Source organism: Mandrillus leucophaeus, unplaced genomic scaffold (assembly GCF_000951045.1).
Source record: "Mandrillus leucophaeus isolate KB7577 unplaced genomic scaffold, Mleu.le_1.0 Scaffold704, whole genome shotgun sequence".
NCBI lineage: Eukaryota > Metazoa > Chordata > Mammalia > Primates > Cercopithecidae > Mandrillus > Mandrillus leucophaeus.
This window is the reverse complement of record NW_012107631.1, coordinates 1,207,081-1,212,540: the sequence shown is the minus strand read 5'-3', so window position 1 is coordinate 1,212,540 and position 5,460 is coordinate 1,207,081. Positions and strand designations below refer to the sequence as shown.

At 44.2% G+C, this 5,460-nt stretch overlaps 1 protein-coding gene across 1 annotated transcript in view; it reads right to left on the bottom strand.

The window, feature by feature from the left end:
- The window catches only part of TPBG (trophoblast glycoprotein), a 9,604-nt gene extending 8,413 nt beyond the window's left edge, over positions 1-1,191 (bottom strand). The window contains exons 1-2 of the mRNA XM_011964767.1: positions 922-1,191; positions 83-195 (exon numbers count right to left, since the gene is read on the bottom strand). The gene's annotated coding sequence lies outside the window, so the exon portion shown is untranslated. The remainder of the gene's footprint in view (positions 1-82; positions 196-921) is intronic.
- Positions 1,192-5,460: the final 4,269 nt, after the last annotated feature.

The window sequence follows — 5,460 nt, the reverse complement described above, 5'->3', positions numbered from 1 at the left end:
CGGAACTTGGCTAACCCCCTCGCCACCGGGCGCTTCCCTCCGGGGCCGATTCCCCCGCCCCTTCCCTCCAGAAAGTACGCACGGCGGGTCGGTACGCTCGGCTCCGCGATCCTGCTCCCGCTCCTCTTCCTGCCGCCGCCCCGGTGGCACCTCCTCGCCTCTTGTTGGCGCCCCTCGCTGGCTCCTCTGAGGGACCTGGGACAAGCAGGAGAGAGGCGTGAGCAGCGGTGGCTGTCGCGGCTTCCGGAGTGAAAAAACCGGCCTTTTCGAGTCTAGTCGTCACCACTCTGTCCCAGAGAGACACCAGTCTCTCCCTCCGAAAGCCCGCCCGGGCCTCGCCTCCACAACCCCTCCAGTCACTCTTACTCGGGAGAGGGACGCGCATCCGACACCCAGAGCGCAAAGTCTTCCCTCTCCCCTGCCCCACACTAAATAAACCCAACCGGCCTCCCGCCCTCCGCCTTTCCCGAGGAGACTCGTCTCCCCGCGCCTAACTTCTTGCTTAATCCCCAATTCCTTCCCTACCAAACTTCTCCTTTTCCAGGTTCCTTCCCGCACCGCCTCCGCGGAAGGTCGGCCTCCGGGTGTCTCCGCCCCCGCCCGGACCTCTCTTCCCGGTCCTGGTTAGGATGCGAGGGAAGTTTCAGGTTACAGGACTTTTTGATCTCTTCTTGTACCTTCCGGCATTAGCAGAAAGTGGAGCTACAACTGTCGCCCCCCAGCCCGCGCCCCGCCAGCCCCTGGGATCCCAAAGGGGTTCAAGTCATCTCCAAAGAGGTGGGGAGAGTCTGGGAACAAAGCAGCAGTGGGACTCTGGGTCCAGTGGCAACCCGAACCAACGCTACTCTCCACCCGAGTATGGGGAGGGGCCCCAACGACGCCTGCCCGTTCTCTCCCAGGCCGCGGGCTCCCACTGCTCACCTCCGCGCCCGCCGCCTCCAGAACCAACTCAGTTCCACCAGAGTAGCGACGACTTCCCGGCTGCGCGCTGCGGGCGCCGACTCTCTTCGCACCCCAGCCCCTGGCCCAACCTCCCAACCTCCGCAGCTGGGAAAAACCAACCCGGGGGGCGGGGGAGGGCCAGGACTGACGGGGAGACTCCCGCCGTGCGGCCAACCTCGGCAGTCGTAGGTAGGGGGATTTAAGAAGAGAGACTAGGGGAGCTGGGCTGCGCGCTTCCTCCTGGTGGAAATTAACGAGGAATGTGCCCAAAAAGGTGAGGGAATCCCTTTCTCTCCCCCCTCCCCGACATCCTTGGGTGGTTCCTCATTTTGCATACTGTATTTACCTTGGACAGGAGCAAAACCGCTGGTGAATCTTGTGGAATTCACCCTGATTCAGGCACCTTTGGCAGTGACGAGATAGATTTAGGCATGACAGAGCAGCGCGAAGCAGCACCAGAAAGAAATGAGCTGAAAATCTACAGCGGCAGCAGCAAAGGCACTGCAGGTTGTATGAAAGCTTCAGAAACTCTCCCCATCAAAGTGGTACCTGAGGTCGTAAACTTCAGATTTAGGTGTAATTAATGCCTTCCCGCCTGTTCCCCCCACCCCGCCCCCTCACTTCTTGGGTAGTGATGGAACTTGTGAAGAGAGCGCGCCAACTTTAAGAGAGAGAGAGAGAAAGAAAGATTAGTGGAGAGGAGATTCATTCCTGATTCATTAGCTTTTCTCTTACCAAAATTAAAAGCAGATGGAAGAGAAAGGCAGCCAAAGGCATCCCAGAAACAAAAGGCAAATAGCAAAGACTTGAGTCACCCGGAAAGCGGACCCGCCCCTCTCCCCAGATGTAGCGCGGTGTGTCAAGTCACTTCTGCGGGGAGAGCTGCAAGGGTGGGGAGTAGGGGTTGCAGGAGCTGACCTGAGAGGGAAGTTTGGTTTCAAAGTCGATTGTCCCAGGGGGGCATCTGGCAGGTGGTGATGGAGAGGATGGGGTTGGGGAGAGGGACAGATTGAATGATTGGTTACAGTAAGGCTCTGTTATTATACCAGACAGGTTTTGGGTTCTGGAAGCCCTATCGTTGCTCTAACTCCATATCCCTTTGTCCCAATTAAATAATTTCCCCGAAGGGATAAGAAAGTGCTAGTTATTCCAGGCTTCTTCATTTTAGAGAGAAAATAGCAATTAGGGAAAACATGGTTCGGAAATTTAAGACCTGGTCGTATAAAAAAGATCAAATAAAGATGCTGAGGCTTGTGCCTGGGACATGTGCCTTTAGTGTCAAGAAAGACCCCAATTCTCGAATGGATGCCTGATTACTTTTATAGAAAGAGTCTGCAAAGCCGACAGCAAAAATGGCTCAGACAAAAGCTGAAAACACTGGAAACTGCAGAGATTTGTGCACAAAAGCTGGTTTCATTAATTTGCATCTTCAGCACGTTTATCTACATCTCTTTTCTTATTTTTAAAAGTGTTTTGCAACATGAATGTAAAACACTTTGAAAAAGAATCTCTAAAGCTGTAGTCATGTTCTGTATCCGGATTGTGGTGGTGGTTACATAAACCTATACAACGTGTTAAAACTCACAGAACTTTGTAAACCAAAAGAGTCAATTTTACTGTATGATAAGTTTAAAAATAAAATTAATTACTCATTGGAAAAAACCTGTAATAATGCTCTGGCGTGATATTAACTCTGGTCCTGATCTGAAGACCAACTGCTTTGTTAGGAGAGTGAGATACACTTTAAAATTTAGAAACATAATATATGTATTTTCATCTGATCCTCAGGACAACTCAGAGGCAAGATAAATATTGTTAGTGTTATTGCTTGTTGCTATTATTGTTGTTGTTCTGTTGTACAAATGAAAAACCTGGGGCTTTAAGTTAGCTTGACTGAGTGTCTTCCACTTGCCAAGCCCTGTGCTGATCACTTCACAGATATTATCTCATTGACTCTTCACATCAGTACTCAAGTTAGGTCCTCTCACTCCAGTTTTACAGACAAGAAAATTGACGCAAAAATAAATTACATAACTTGTTCAAATGAGTGATGGAGGTGGGAACCAGGCCCAGATTTGCCTGCCTCCCATATAGTACATCCCACATTCTGCCTCTAGGCAAGATTAAGGAGTCTGTGCAAAGTTCTACTCTGTTCCACTTAGGCAGAACGTACACCTCACCTCTTGTTCCCTTTTTACTTCTGCCTCCACCTTCATGCAGCTGGCAATTGCTTATGGCTGCTGAATAGGGACCCAGAAACTTAGGGTCATTTCTAGCTCTGACACTTGCCTGCTGTGTGTCTTCTATAATAGGACCACTAATGACATTTGAAGACATTTCCATGAAAATTGAGATAAATATGTAATGTACTTAGCAAAATCATCTGTTTTGATTGTTCTTTCCACATTACCCTCCTCATGTTATTTATTGTAATCCACTATATCTCTGTAACTGTGTTAGTAATAGGAATACAAGGATAAAAATTTAAATTCTCTTTAAGGTAGAATTGCCAGATTTAACAAATAAAAATACAGGGCACTCAGTTAAACTTTAATTTCAGATAAACAATGAATACTTTTTAAGTATGTCCCATGTAATATTTGGAAACTACACCCAAAATTTTGTTGCTTACAGTTGAAATTCAACTTTAATTGAGTATCCTGTGTTTGATCTGGCAATACAGCAGTTGATAATCTGGTAGAAGAAAGAAATAGACACAGAAACAAAAGCTCTCAATGCAGAATTGAGTATGGTTTGGTGTGTATATCTTTCCAGTCAATGCCCTCTCTCTTTGTAAATATTTCAGTTCTGTTTCTGCTATTTTTTATGTGAATGGGATCATAGTATATGAATTATTCACACTTTTTCTTTTTTAAAAGCAACCATCTATCTTTCTGTGTGCATACACATAGGTATGCTTGTCCTTTTTTAAAGACTGAAATATTTCAAACTGTAGATTGTTGTACCACAATTAATTTAACAGCCTTATTGAAAGACATTTAGATCAGTAACTACTTTTTGGAGAAGTTTCCTTCAAGTGAGAAAAGCTTACTAGGATCAGTTCTATTTTGATTGTCTTAAGCATTTAATTATCCCAAATTATCATACTGACTTTACTCCTGACAGCTTGAAAATTTTTTGTGCATGATGCTATTTACATACTCTAAGGCAGGGCAGAGGATTGCAGAGCACATTTTTCCCAATTTATTCTTCTATTCCACAGTGAGATAAAGGAAGGATCTGAATGTCCCGACAGATAAGAACCAATTTAGTGTATTTCAAGAGGTCACTTTGTAGCCTCTAGAAAATGTTTCTATACTATCATTTATTTAGAAGATTGTTTCTACAGGGACCATTTTTCTTCTAATGACCCAGAGGAAAGTCATTAGTAAATTATTGAAATATTGCTTCTAAATCCTGATTAGGCAAGGAATAAGATAGGTATAAAAAGAATGATGAGTGGTTATGACCACCCTTATGGTAACTAGCAGAGAGAAGCCATGTGGTCCAGCATGGACAAACACCAAGATTATTTAAGACTAGTTCATTTTGATCTCTGTCACAAATTAGCAAAGGAACTGAATACATGTGAACACTGTCAAATCTGAAAAGTAACTAAAACAAAGTCAAGGGTTGGTGAACAAGCAGCACATATGTCAAAAAATCATGAACCAACACTTAAAACTGCAACCATCAACTTGAGGGTCAATTTGACCAAAAAAAAAAAAAAATTACACATGTATATATGTATATTCATGAGGAAATAATTTTTTAAAATTATCAGTGATAAAAAAGAAAGCTTCAAATCACTTTAGAAGGAATAGACTTCTTTTCTGAGATGTGTAAACTGAATGAAGTAAAATATAAACTAGAGAATGGGTCAAAAGGAATGTATTTGTCTCATCAGTCAGTACAGTAAGTGCTGCAGCTAGTAAAAGAAAAATATAGCCCTCTATATCTGTGGGTTCCATATCCCTGGATTCAACCAACCACAGATGGAAAATAAAAGAAAAAAAATGAGTGATTACATCTGAACCAAACATGTGTAGACTTTTTAAAAAAATTATCATTATTTCCTAAGCAATACAGCAGGGCATGGTGACTCATGCCTGTAATCCCAGTACTGTGGGAGGCCGAGGTGGGTAAATCACTTGAGATCAGGAGTTTGAGACCAGCCTAGCCAACATGGTGAAACCCTGTCTCTACTAAAAATACAAAAATTAACCAGGTGTGGTGGCACACACCTGTAATCCCAGCTACTGGGGAGTCAGAGGCAAGAGAATCCCTTGAACCTGGGAGGCGGAGATTGCAGTGAGCTGAGATCGTGCCACTACACTCCAGACTGGGTGACAGAGGAAGACTCCATCTCAAAAACAAAACAACAAAAAAATACAGCATAAAAACTATTTACATAGCATTTACATTGTATTGGGTATTATAAGCAACCTAGATGTGATTTAAAGTATATAGGAGGATGTGCACAGGTTATATGCAAATACTATGCCATTTAATTTAAGA